We start from the raw sequence: 15,151 nt of genomic DNA on the forward strand, positions 1-15,151 counted from the left end.
TCTAACACCTACAAAATGCATTGTGAAAATGGAGGTGATGCAGTGAAATCTTATTTACAATTTCTTCTATGGCGGGAGTTCTGCTGTTGAATTTTTTTTAATTCCAGCAACTTGTTTGCTATTGATGGCTGTGCATCTGATTTTCATAAATTGACAATATTTCTACAAAAAGCATCTAAAATAGTAGCATGCATTAAATCATTGCAGCAAAAGTCAAGAAAAAAATCCTACTAATATAAGAAGCAACAGTTAAATGCAGACATTCAACAAAGAACTTTGATGTGATTCTAAAGCCTCAAAGTTATTCTTCATCAATTCATTGGGTATGATTTCATCATGCTACCTCACTAGTGCTTATAACTATTATATCAAAACAAGCTAAAACAGGGTCTTCCCCAAATAGCCTTAAAAACAAAAGCAACTCCATGTTGGGAGGGGGAAGGGGCTGAGGGAGACAATTACTTTGAAGACTGTATTGAGACTGGCGCCATCTGCTAGTCACAGTGCCTGAAGTGAAAGGAAATTCATCTGAAAGCACCTCAGCGCAATAAATTATCAGTAACAGTGTCTGAGAAATTCCTTTACATTCCAAATTCCAATCAGCACACCTTGCTTGACTTTTCATTTAAAATGCAACAGAAGAATGTATTTTAAAACATAGTATTTTTTTCAAATTCTGCAATTCCCTTTGAACAATTCCCACACTATCTAGCCACAATGCATTAATTTCAATTCCAGCCTGTCTAAAGCTAAACTGTCCAATCAGACTGCAGTTTCTAAACCAGCGACCCCCCCCCCCCCACCCTATCACTCTGTATACAGTACTCAGAGGAAGAGCAGCTTGTACTTTGGGGTTCAGATTTGATTTCAAACTGCTGTGCACCCTGAAATACGGTTGGCAAAAAGGTAATAAAACATAAATGCATACTCTTACTCAAATATATAAAACATATTATAAAGATATTTATGTGGTGTTACTTTACTTGCTTTTTAAATTTTGTTTACTATTGCCATGGCAACTTGACCAGCAGACACAAAAAATTTATAATGGGGAGATACTGGGCCATTGAAGCTTAATGTACTGTAATTACTGAATTCCTCAATCTCACAGGGACAGTGCTAACTGTTGAAATTAACAAGCACAAATGTTTAAAGTTGCTGGACTTGGGGTTTCCTATTTGATATCTGAATAAAGCATCAGCTTCAAAAATAGAAGGTTCAATAACATTTTGCCAATATCATTTTCTTCCCCTATACAAATCAAATTCAACACTGGATCATTCACATGAATCTCTCCTGGACCCTCTCCAACGACGGCACATCCTTGCTTAGATATGGGGCCCAAAACTACTCACATTACTCCAAATGAGGTCTGACTAATCCCTTCTAAAGCTTAATAGCAAAGCTGTTTCCTGCAACTCTCTAATATCATTGAAATGGGTTTGTCCATTTGAACTAGATCAGTTTGTATCTGCTTCACCCTCAAGAAACGGTTTCTTGATGCATTTCAGAAAAATGAGGAGGGGATTTCATTGAAACCAAATATTGAAAGGACTGGATAGAGTGGACATGGAGAGGGTTTCCAATATTGAGAGAGCAGAGGACCTCAGAATAGGACATGACAGAGATGAGGAGGAATTTCTTTAACCACAGGGTGGTGAATTTGTGGAATTTATTGCCACAGACAATTGTGGAGGTCAGGTCATTAGGTATATTTAAAGCGGAGGCTGATAGATTCTTGATAAATAAACCAAGAAAATAAATCAACTATGATCAAATGGTGGAGCAGACTCAAAATGAATAATCTAATTCTCCTGCTAGGTCTTATGGAAATACAGCTCCATAGATGTCAATAATATTCTGCTGTTGCAAGTCTCACATTTATTTCATTAATTTTACTTGCAAGTTAAAGATTAATTTAAGATCTACTTGAATAGTTGAACTTTAAAGACCTTAATTTTGAGAGATGTGGGGTTACATACAAGAGTGTGCCAGCCTGTTCAGGCACTTGTTTAAGAGCTTCTGTGATATTATGGAACCATTGGAGCCAAGGCAGTAGAAGTCTCACTCCCAGATTAACAACATCTCCCACCTGTCCAAAAACATGCACATTCAGAAATATGTGCCTCAATCATCTGAGGACCCACCACTCCTGGTGGACATCGTCTTGATTCTGAGGGACTGCAAATGATGAAGCAGCACCTCCAAAAAAATCATGAAATGGATTTAAGTTATTTTTTGTTTGTATAATCTTGCTGTGTACAATTAGCATACACACTGATTACATTTTGCAGCTGAGGAGTAATAGTAATTATTAAGACAGAAATCATTTGCAAATGAGTTGTGTCCATTATTCCTTTTTTGATTTCTGTTACAGCTTGCCATTCGACACATTTTATCACAATAAGCATCTTTCTGACCCCAAAAAAATCACTGCAGATCATCAAAGTATTCAAATCTTCAATAAGCCACTGCTGCCTCACAGAGTCTAAGAATTAAGCTCACTCCTCACTTTTGAGGCTGTCTTCATGTAGATGCCTAGTCTCCTTCTGACCAAGGGGGATTTCCACTGGATACTCTATAGGTACGCTGGTGGGTTAACTGGCTAATGCAAGTTCCTCTTGCAGCCAAATCTGTGGCCCTCCATTGATCGAGGTTGAAACAAATATCATTGTGATGATTGTACGCTCTAGTCTCAATTATTTGGTGACAATAAAGTATGAATGAATGAATGAATGAATGGATGTTGTGTCCCAGCTGTCTACGTTGTTGGTGTAGTGGCTGATGAGACCAATGTGAGAGTGACAGTCTCTGTTGCAAAGGTTTCATCTATCAGCTCTGCTGGAGCTGTAACGTTCCTTTCTAAGGGACCATTTATCTTCTGCCACTTTCAGGAATGCTTCTTAGCCTGACATAGTGTTATTTCAGGGTGCTTCTCCACCTGGTGCGGTCGGCTGCAAGTTCCTCCCAGCACTCAATGTTGATGCCCAGCACCTTCATGCTCCATCCTCGTAGCTCAGTTGTAGGTGGCCTGCGGTTCTCTTGCCTGAAGCCAGCTCACCGGAAAAGATGTCTTTTGGGATGTGGCCATACTACATGTGACAGACATGGCCCAGCCAGCACAGCCTATGTTGTCTGAGCAGGGTTAGACACTAGGGAGGCCGACACGAGAGAGAACCTCAGCATTGGGTACTCTGTCTCTCCGGAAGGTGCCCAAGGTGTGATGAAAGCACCTTAAATGGAAGACGTAGAGCCTTCTCTCCTGCTTAGTGCATTTGTCCAGATCTCGAAGCTGCACAGCAGTGTGCTGGTGACACAAGCATTGTACACAGCCATCTTTGTTTTGACTCAGAGTTTGGAGCTCTCCAGACTCATGTGGTGAGGCAGACAAGAGTTGTTGCAGCCTTCATAATGCACTTGTCGATTTCTGCGTCCCAGGAGAGGCGGTCACTGACGATGGACCCCAGGTATGTGAACTGATGCACAACATCCAGTTCATCGTTATCAATGAAATGACTGGTGGTGCCTCCACGTCTTTTCCAAAGCAGCTTCTTTCTTTCAGGCTAATGGTCAGACCAAGTTCCTTGCAGGCCTGGGAGAAGTGACCATCAAGCTCTGGAGATGCTGCAGAGTGTGGGTTATGGCTGTTGCATTAGCAGCAAAGTGCTTGTCTCTGATCACAGCCTTCCGCACTTTGGCTCTTAGGTGGGTGAGGTTAAAAACCTGCTATCTGATCTAGTGTAGAGGTAAATCCCCTTTGTTGCAGTCCCAATTGTGTCTCTCTGGAGGGCAAAAAAAAGATCTCGAAGAGCGTTGGGGCAAAAAGACAGCATTGCTTAGTGCCACTGATTATGTCAAAGGGCTCTGAAGAGCTGCCATTGTACTGCAGAGTCCCCTTCGGGTTGTTGTGGAAGGATTGGATCATGCTCTGTAGTCTTAGTAGGCAAGCTGCCTTAGGGAGGATCTGAGAGAGCCCACCTCTGCAGATTAAGTGAAGTGCCTTGGTCAGATCAATGCATGCAACCTAGAGGGGCTTCCTTTGCTCTCTACACATCTGGAGATGGCAGGGAGAGAAAATCATGTCCACAGTCGACCTTCCAGCACAGAAGCCACTCTGTGGCTCTAGGTAGACACATTCAGCCAACTTCTGTAAGCAGACCAAGTCGTCTCAGGCAACTTTGCCAACAACATTCAACATTTAAGATGACCCTGCGGTTACAGTCGCTTCCCTCACCTTTGTTTTTGTAGAGTTCTCCTTGCAGGTAAGTAGCAAAAGTACTGAAGGAGAATTGATGGGCAGCAAGAGAGCATAATTTTCAGGACTACAGGGGAACTTGAGTGATGAGACTGGCCAGCTGGGAGCTGGCATAGACCCATTGTGCTGAATGGCCACCTTCAGTGGTGTAATACGCAAGTCTATAAACATGTTTTATTTCTGTATGCATGTTAAACTGCCAGCACTCAGCAAGAATTAACAGAGATTTATAAGTATAACAACCATAATTGCACTGTATCCCAGTTACTGCTGTGTATCTGTCGAATGGGAAAATACAACTTGAACAAGAGTTCCCTGGAGTCGGGATTAGAATGTTTAATTTGCTACCATCCTGGAAATTTGCTGCATTGATTCATGCTGAATATAACTGCTTCTAGTGTATCAGGCAAGTAAGTACACTTCGGTTCAGTACGATTGAAAGTTATTATTATTGAAAAGACTTTCTGCTCAAAATTCATGTGAAGGCATTGCCCATTTTGGATGTGCTTGCAAAATACATATCCCAGATCAATAAAAATGATGGAATTTCAATACTGAATTGTTAAAATTAAATATACTCCATAAATTGAGTATTAATATCATAGTCAATCTATAAAATTTACATCTTAGTGACTTGGAATGGGGACCAGAACTGAGCCCCAGATGTGATAATCAATCATTGATAGTTCGTCCCACTAAAACTGAGCTCCTCCAGCTCCTTAAACAAGAACTATCTAAGCTATACTCCAGTTTCAGATGCAAAAATCAGCAGAGATTAGTGCAGCAATGTTTCATTTCTGGCTGTGAAAATGTGGTGCTTTTATAATGATCTGATTGACTTTCAATTATCTCATCGGGCCATCTAAGCAGAGTGCTAAGGCAACCAGCATATAAAAATAAGGGTCTTCACTTTCTGCAAAACTGGATTATGGAAAATCCTGATTTGTGGGTTCTTTGATCTGCCTGTGGACCATGTGCTTAGTTGTGGCTTGGAGACATTTCATTTCATATCAGTGATATTGTACTGTTAGAGTTCTGAGACATTTTGTAAATACTTCCAATTTGTACAGAACTGAGTGAAGGGGTGTATGAATATCAGCAAGCAAGACCACAAAGAACACACCAGGAGTTTAGGGGAGACATCAGGGGTAAGTTGTTGTGTTTTTTTTTTACACAGAGGGTTGTGAGTGCCTGGAATGACTTGCCAGGGATGGTGGTGGAGGCTAAAACATTAGAGGTATTTAAGAGCCTCTTGGACAGTCACATGGATGAAAGAAAAATGGAGGGTTATGGGGTAGTGTGGGTTTAGTACTTTTTTTAAGGATTATATGGGTCAGCACAACATGGAGGGCTGAAGGGCCTGTACTGTGCTGTAGTGTTCTCTGGTTCTAACAGGCCCTTCAGCCCACAAAGCTGTGCCGAACATGCCCCTACCTTAGAACTACCTAGGCTTTACCTGTAGCCCTCTATTTTTCAAAGCTCCATGTAGCCATCCAGGAGTCTCTTAAAAGACCCTATCATATCTGCCTCCACCACCACTGCCAGCAGCCCATTCCATGAACTCACCACTCTCTGCGTAAAAAACTTACCCCTGACATCTCCTCTGTACCTACTTCCAAGCACCTTAAAACTATGCCCTCTTGTGCTAGCCACTTCAGCCCTGGGGAAATGCCTCTGACTATCCACATGATCAATGCCTCTCATCATCTTATACACCTCTATCAGGTCAACTCTCATCCTCCGTCACTCCAAGGAGAAAAGGCCAAGTTCACTCAACCTATACTCATAAGGCTGGTTCCCCAATCCAGGCAACATCCTTGTAAACCCCCTCTGCACCCTTTCTATGGTTTCCACATCCTTCCTGTAGTGAGGTGACCACCTGGAAGAACTGTTTGAGGCCCTGAATGGTAGTGAGGGAGGTGGTGTAGGGGCAGGTATAGCACTTGTTCTACTTGCAAGGATAAGTACCAGGAGGGAGATCAGTGGAAAGGATGAATGGATAAGGGAGTCATGTGGGGAGCAAGCCCTGCAAAAAGTGGAAAGTGGGGGGAGGGGGGAGGAATGGAAGTTACAGAGAATTACAGAGGCTATTGGAGTGGTAGGTGACCAAAAGTTTCCTTCTGGAAAGTGCTATATTAAAACAAAAACTTGACACCATCTTAAAAGTTTCTTCCCCCAAACAGTTTAGATCCCTCCCCCCATCTCAGTCACTACACTGCGCTTTAAACCACTTTTTATAATGCTGTTTACATTGTAAATACATGCTGGTTCTTATGTATTTATGCACATTTATTCCATATCTGCACTTCTAACTTTATTTTTATATAATTCTTTATCCTGTACAATTGTTGAATGTTGTTTTTTGTTGCATGTAGCACCAACACACCATGGCAATTCACTAACACGTGTAAATTATGTGGCAAATATAGCTGATCCTTGATCCTTGATCCTTCAGTTTCTCAACCATTATATTCCCAAGTTAAGTTAAGAATTATATAGGACTGACTTTGTGACCTACCAATCTTATCGTTGGGAACAGGGTGTTTTTTAGTTCAAGGTACAATAACAAAACTCTTCTAACAGTTATTTTAAAATCTAAAGTGCACTTCAGTGCCTTACTGAAAGTGAGCAAACAGGCACAATTAGGACAGATGCTATTGTTAGTTATAGTTTGGAGAACATTACAAAAATTGGAAGGGGTGTTAATTACGGAGTGATTCAAAAGTGGGGATGAAAATCAAACTATTGCTTAACCAAGGGAGTAATTCAGTTACTAAAGGGTGAGGAACAAGGTGATTTTGGGAGGGTGTGCTGAAGGAAGCTGAACATGGGTGCAGTGGAAAAATCATGTCGACACCTAATAAAAGATATGGATGAAAAGTGACCTGATGAATTTCACATATAAAATACTTGTTTAATACCTTTTCCATTTCCTTACTCTGCATTTTGTCCACTACTATAACTCTGGGGGACCCACACCTCTGCTAAGCTTCCTCCTGTTTACATATATAAAGTTTCCACAATCTGCCTTACGACAACTTACTTTCAGTTTGCCATGTCCTCTTTGACTCTCACTAATTTTATCAACACACCATAGAAAGCATGCTACCTGATACATCACGGCTTAGTACGGCAACTGCTCTGCTAATGGCTCACAAGAAAGTTGTGGATACAGCTCAGCACATCATGAAAGCAGCCTACCTTCCACTAACTCGGTCTAAACTTCTCACCACCTCAGTAAAGCAGCTAACATAGTCAAAGATCCCACCCCACCCAAGACATTCTCTTTTTTCTCCCCTCCCTTTGGTCAGAGGATAAATAAGGGTTTTGGCCCAAAATGTCGACTTCCATAGATGCTGCCTGACCTGCTGAATTCCTCCAGCATTTTGTATGTGTTGCAGAGGACACAAAAGCCTGAAAGTGCATATCATCAGGCTCAAAGACGACTCCTGTCCCACTGTTATAAGGTCCCCTGATACGATAAGATTGACTCAAAGGCTCATTTATTATCAAAGTATACAACTTGAGATCCTTCTTCTCCAGGTAGCCATGAAACCAAGAAAGAAAGGCAGCACAATCATCAACCCCATCCCCCGCACAAAACTAAACAAAAACAGAACAGGTATCTATCTTGTCCTGACCTTGCACCCTAGTGTCTACCTGCACTTTCTCTGTAACTGCAACACTTCATTCTGCATTTTGGTGTTGTTTTATCTTGCAAGACCTCAATGTACTGTTGCAATGAAATGCCCTGTATGGATGCCATATAATACGAATACGGTTGGCCCTCCTTATCCGCGGGTTCCGCATGCGCGGATTCAACCAACCGCGGATCAGGAAAACCCGGAAGTTCTCTCTCCAGCACTCGTTGTTTGAGCATGTACAGTCTTTTTTTCCCTTGTTATTATTCCCTAAACAATACAGTATAACAACTATTTGTATAGCATTTATATTGTATTAGGTATTATAAGTAATCTAGAGATGATTTAAAAGTACAGGCAGTCCCCGGGTTACGAACGAGTTCTGTTCCCGAGTCTGTCTTTAGTCGGAACAGGTACATCCGGTATTATTTAGCGTCAGTTAGTCAAACATTTGTCTCAGTATATTGTATATATTTTACCTTTCTATGCATATAAAACACTTAAGAAACGTATGTGTTTCAATAATTAAACCACTGTGTTGCTTAGTAATAATTGTAGCTTTCATCGGGGCAGGGCCTTCACATGCTCCATTAAAATTGTTCTGATCGTTGACTGACTGCAGCCTAACGCTTTTCCAATGACCAATGGCGTTTCACCTCTTTCCAATCACTTTATTACTTACACTTTATTTTCAATCGTGACAGTGATTATTTTTGTGAACAGAAACACTGCGGATTCAGAGCTGCGCTGGGTCCTAAAGTCCACCACACTGATACAGGTTAAATAAGGGACTTGAGCATCTGCGTTTTTTGGTATCCGCGGGGGGGGAGGGGGTCCTGGAACCAATCCCCCGCGGATAAGGAGGGCCGACTGTATTTCACTGCACTTCAGTGCATGTGACGATAATAAACCAATTTATAAACTTGATTCCACTCTATTAGCTTATAAATCATTGTAGGTCAGTCCCAAAGAAGTGTCTCACTGAATCATCACCTGTTTGTTTATTTCCAGGTCTGCCTGACCTGCCGAGTTCCTCCACCATTTTGTATGTGTTGCTTTGGATTTCCAGAATTTGTGTTAAAGATCACTTTCCATGTTGTTTTTTCTTTAATACCATAACAAATGCACATCTGGCATGATTTCAAGATTAATACTTCAAATGTTTGGCATTGCTCATCTTTACAACCTTTTTAAACCACATCAGAATACACCCAAGACAATTCACTCTTCACACCTACATAGTTTTCTTTGTCCAGACCTAATTTCAGGTTTGTCTAACACAAAGGCAGAACACTGCTGGTTCTGAAAACTGACATAAACCAGAAAATGCTGGAAATACTTGGGTCAAGCAGCACCTGTACAGAATCCTAACATTTCCAGTTAATGACCCAAGTTCTAATGAAACAATCCTCATTTTTGCTTCAGACATAACTACCCTAAATCGACTGTCACCCTGCAGCCACTCTGTAGTGAATCCGTGGAATGCTCTGCTGCAGACTGCAGTGGAGGCCAAGTCCGTGGGTATATTTAAGGCGGAAGTTGACCATTCCTGATCGGTCAGGGATCAGAGGATATGGCGAGAAGGCAGGTGTATGGGGTTGAGTGGGATCCAGGATCAGCCATGATGGAATGGCGGAGCAGACTCGATGGGCTGAATGGCCTAAATCTGCTCCCATGTCTTATGTGGCTACTTTGCCCTAATTTCTAAATTACTCAAACTTAATAATATTCTAAGTTAAGATGAGTTTCTACAGAAACACTTTTAAAGATTATTAGCTGATAATACTTGCTTAAAAACAGCCTGTATCACCATCAATTGGAAATGGGAAAGAGAAGCACTGCATTTTACATGAATTTGTTGCAGTCGACAATAGCAGGGCAAATCATAGGCCTCTTATAATGATTGAACATCCTGTTGTGTATTGGAAATGTTGAAATCTGTCTCCTCTGGAAATGAGAGATGGAAGCCCTATCTAGGGGAATAACCCAAGGTAAGAGGATTAAGTGTTTCGATAGAGACAAGAGCATCAAAAGTGAAGCAAGAGTATCATGTCTGAACATTTATTGTGATGAATAGAACACAAAAGAAAAATGAAAAGTGCACTATTAAAGACTTGATTTCCTTTCAGGGATGATTGTGAAAATGTGATGCAAGGTTGAGTGATGTAAGCAAGAGATTGGAAATGGTCTTGAGGCAATTCCCTAACTTTTTGAGCAGAATTAATAATGCTAATGTTCATAAAATAATTAGTTTAGGACAAAAAGCTTCTCTTGTTGAAGAAGCTTGAGCTAATGGTCCTTTGAGATGAGAAGGGAAATATAATTATTAACAAGCTAGGTAATGAAGAACACATTAAGGCAAAAATCCTACAATCGAGGTGCTTCTCAAGTTCTTGTATTTATATTGAGAAAGACAGTGGAAATCTCAGGGTTGCTCCTATGGACAGGATGAGTTGCTTCACAAAGTGGCCAGCTAGACTTGCTTTTGTTTCCTCCAATGTACAGGAGACTCACTCCCTAACTGCTCCTATTCACAGATGTAGCATGAATATTTCCAGAATTTTTGATTAATTATACAATGAGAATTTTAGCTCCTGAAGTTCGTATAGCTATGAAGGAATCTGACTATATTATTTCTTTGTTGCTCTGGTATTGAAAGTAAGGGTTGGAGGGGATGCCGGATTAAAATAGGAAACACACTCCTTTCAGCCAAGTCACAGGTATTCCCAGGGTTATGCTTGCTAACAGTAGATATGTACAACTTTGCTCATGCATCATTAGAGATTTGTCTAGGAATAAACCCTGTATGTTGAGATTAAGAGTAACAACCTTAGCATACAAAACATCGTACAAAAACACTGCCATCCAGCAGATAAAAATTCAATAAGTTTCCACACAGCAAGATATAAAACAATAGAAACTGTGTAGCCCAGCCCCTTCATCTCTACAGTCATGTCACTATGTCCCGGACACTTTATGGTGCAAACATTCATGAAACATTGCCAGAAGATTCAAAGATTCATTTCCCCTCCTTGCTGCTATTCAGAGAAGGAAGTCATCAACATCGTAGACAAAGTACAAACAAGTAAGTACAAAGAAGGGGAGAAATGTATCTCTGTAGACCAGACTACAAACTGCTGGTATACAGAAAGTGAAAGGATTCATAGCCGATACTGGCACACACACTTGGTGATCAAAGGTGAAAGTTCCCTCTTAGATTTACACCTACCATGAATTTCTGTACAAGGTCCTTCAAATGAGAAGCTCTATTCAGAAGCAGCTGAGAGGCAGATCTCTAATTTATAGTATGCATGTTCTTTGGACAGGCATTGACCAATTATCATGGCCGTCTTTATTGGTGAATACAACTAGCTAGATTAGATCAAAACAAGGAACATGACCGAACAGCAGGAGAATACACACGTTTAGCAGCATATCAGCAAGGCAACAGTCATAAAACTGACTGACCTTCAGCATCAGTTCAGATGGTCAAATCTGTGACCAGCATTTCTGCATGTTTTCAATCTATCAGCTCTTACACAAACACCACAGCAACAGCAGCCCATAATGCCAGAATTAAAATGTAGATGTTTTTCTGTCATCCCACCCAAGTTTGTGAGGTGGTTACCAATAACTTTTGAAATACCTTTGCATTTTCCTCTTCTATAATATAATATAATAACCATTCACAACCGTAGGCCTCTGTGCAGTTGCCTATGCAGAGTAGATGGAATAAAATTGAATAGGAAAGTCTAGCAGGGTTTAAAAACATTCCAGATTGGCAATCAGGAAAAAGTCAGTCAGTTAGTTAAGCCTTAAAAGCTTTGGCAAGATTTTTTTTAATTTGAAAATACACTCAGTGGCTGCTTTATCAGGTACACCCGTACACGTGCTTATTAATATAAATATCTCATCATCCAGAGAGCAACAGTTCTGCGGGCAAAATTGCCTTGTTATGAGAGGTCAGAGGAGAATGGCCAGACTTTTTCAAGCTGACAAGATGGCGGCAGTAACTTAAATAACCACACATTACAACAGTGGTGTGCAGAAGAGCATCACTGAACGCACAACACGTCAAACCTTGAAATGAATAGAGTACAGCAACAGAAAACCACCAACATACTACAGTTGTCACTTCATTAGGTATGAGGTACCTAATAAAGTTGTCACTGAGTGTATGTAATTAGATGGAAAAATAATCTAAAAAACTGTGTTCGTCTCCTGAAGATCAGCATTCCACTCCCACCATACAAATTCTTCTATAACATTAACAGGCTCAAGAAGTAATTCAGTGTTGAAGCCCAACATACCACCCAGACCACCGGTGAGTTTCTATGAGGTAAGGAACTTTTGAAGGAAATTAACTTGCGAGAATGACACAGCAGCAGAGGTATTCTAGTCACCACCATTAATTTAATTGCATCAGAACAATACAACTTACAGGAAGAGGCATCTGGATCTGAGCAAAGGTCATCTGACATTTTCCATGATTATGTATTTTGAGATCAAAGTCCTAGCAAGTCAACCAACGGTATCAAGAGAAAAACTTTGTGCTGCCGTTTGAGTTGAAAAGCAATAAGGAAATAACCAACATACATATATTCTTCTGAACAAAACATTCAGTTGTTAGGTACAACACATGCACAGAACCTGTGGAGTTTTCATAATCAGGTTTAACATGACCAGCATGTGTCGTGACATTTGTCTTTGCAGCAGCAGTACAATGCAATACATAATAATAAAAACTGTTAATTACAGTAGGTAAATAAAAGAGCATCTTTGGTGACTTATCAAATCTCCTCAAACTCTGAATGAAATATAGTCGGCATCGTACCTCAGAGATGTTGATACCCAGGAACTTGAAATTGCTCACTCTCTCCAATTCTGATCCCTCTATGAGGACTGCTGTGTGTTTCCTCGTCTTACCCTTCTGAAGTCCACAATCAGTTCTTTGGTCTTACTGACATTGAGTGCACCACTCAACTAGCTGATGTATCTCACTCCTGAACGCCTTCTAGTCACCATTTGAAATTCTGTCAACAACAGTGGTGATATCAGTGAATTTATAGATGGCATTTGAGCTGTGCCTAGCCGCACAGTCATGGATGTAGAGAGAGTAGAGTTGTGGGCTAAGCACTGTACTGCTGTCGCAAAACAACAAATTTTATGACATATTCCAGTGATAGTAAACCCGATTCCGATTCTGCAATATTTGATGAAGTGTGCAGTGATTTGCCTGATGCTTTTATCGGTTTAAATGAATCAATTAAAAGCATTAAAACAATTTACTTTTACCCATTTCTGTTTCTCGGGTTTTAGTATGCAAAATTTAGCTGTCACCTCCTACTTTGTTGCATTGACTGCAGTTTTAAAATACTTTATTGGTCGTGACAAAGTCTGGGTATTTAAGGAACTGAGTGGCATAGAACTGACACAATCTCTTTTATCCTAAATATCCTATTGTGCTGAGTGAATAGTGAAGTGAACCAGAATTAGCCCTGGTAATTCTTGGTTAAGTAAATAAGCAGCTTCCCGAGTTTGAGGTCTGAATTGCTATCCACGTGGAGTTGTCTGTTCAGGATGGACACCATTTATTAGCAGTTGCATAGCTTGTTGATTCCCAAGGTCAAACGTTAGGGGATGAATGAATACTATTATATAGACTGGGTGGTACAAGTGTCAGCGTGGCATGGACTGGGTGGTACAAGTGTCAGCGTGGCATGGCAGCTTAGATTTGGGAAGGAAATAACTGAAAACAAAGTATAACCAGCATATAAGCAAATGTTAGCCATCCAGAGAATGTACTGAAGGGGGCTGATCTTTTACTTCTGTCCTGCACTGACCCCATATTCCTTGTGTCTCACAACATCTACCTGTTTATCATACACTGGGGACACATTTTACATAGCTCCTCTCCTTTCTCCTCATAAAACCAGAACACAATATAAATACTTACACACTTGATGCTCTGTAATTTTAAAGACTATGCCATGAACTTCACAGTTCAGCCTGAGGTTAGCTCTGGGCAGATTGATTTTTGATGCCATACTTGACAGGAGATTTTTCTTCAATAGTTCAGTCTGGGTTCCCCAAGCTGAAGTGTATGTTGTTTCTTTTGAACCATCCAGGAGCTCACATTCAACATATCATTTACAAAAACTATAATTTACAATAAGAAATACTGGTTAATTGGACCATTGGTTAACTGGGGCAGTTGCTTATTTGCGACAACTATTGAAGAACAAAAATAATCGTGGAAATGGCTGGGATTCTATTTGGTACACCAAGCTGCATAATTAGGAAAGGAGACTGTTACCAAACACTTTTTAACTAGTGTCAGTGGCAAGAAATTGCGTGGCTGTTCGACACTACACCCTGTCTAGAGTGAACAGTTTTTAAAATAGCGTCTGTTGCATTTGTTTCTGTTCAAAAAGTAGTGATTTTTAACACTGATAGTTGCAGAGCAGTAAGACAGTTCATAACTGTTTTGCTCACCACAGTTTCAAGCATTCAGGCGTGGGTATGTCAAAAGTGGCTGGAAGTGAAAATGAAACTATTTCACCACTTCAACAAGAACTTGAAAGTATTGATAATCATCTTGAATGCTTCAAAGAAAATGAAGATTTGGAGGATGCGATCATTGAAAGCATTTTACGAAGTCAGTCCATTACCTGCACTGATTTTGCTCATTTACAGACAATCTAAAAAGTGTGGCACCATACACTTAGATGAACTCCTCTGTTGACAACTAATACACAGCTTTATAGTACAGTAGTAGTATTGGTAGAGTTCCAATTTCTGTATTTCATTTAAATACATAGTTTGTTACTCACTTGAATGGAAGTTTGTTTTTTTGATACCTTTTAATTATTTCCATGAAACTTCAGCTAATTGGGACAGCCCCTTAATTGGGCCAAAATGTACTGGTCCTGATGTGTCCCAATTAACCAGAAACTACTAAATATAGTGTGTGTGTATATATATATACACATACATATATATAGTAGTAAACTACTAAATATAAACACCCCTAAATATAAAAAAATTAAGTTAAATAAATAGTGCAAAAGCAGAGCAACAAAAAATCAGGAAAAAGATGAGCTAGTGTAGATGGGTTCATTGTCCATTCAGAAATCCAATGGCAGAGGAGAAGAAGCAGTTCCTGAAATGTTTAATGTGTCTCTTCAGGCTCCTGTATCTCCTCGATTATAGCAATGAGAAGAGGCATATGCTGGGTGATGTAGGTCCTTAATAA

At 40.3% G+C, this 15,151-nt stretch overlaps 1 protein-coding gene across 3 annotated transcripts in view; it reads right to left on the bottom strand.

The window, feature by feature from the left end:
* The window catches only part of fhdc1 (FH2 domain containing 1), a 92,670-nt gene that overhangs the window by 38,261 nt on the left and 39,258 nt on the right, over positions 1-15,151 (bottom strand). The window lies entirely within an intron of this gene.

Source organism: Hemitrygon akajei, chromosome 4 (assembly GCF_048418815.1).
Source record: "Hemitrygon akajei chromosome 4, sHemAka1.3, whole genome shotgun sequence".
Classification (NCBI taxonomy): domain Eukaryota; kingdom Metazoa; phylum Chordata; class Chondrichthyes; order Myliobatiformes; family Dasyatidae; genus Hemitrygon; species Hemitrygon akajei.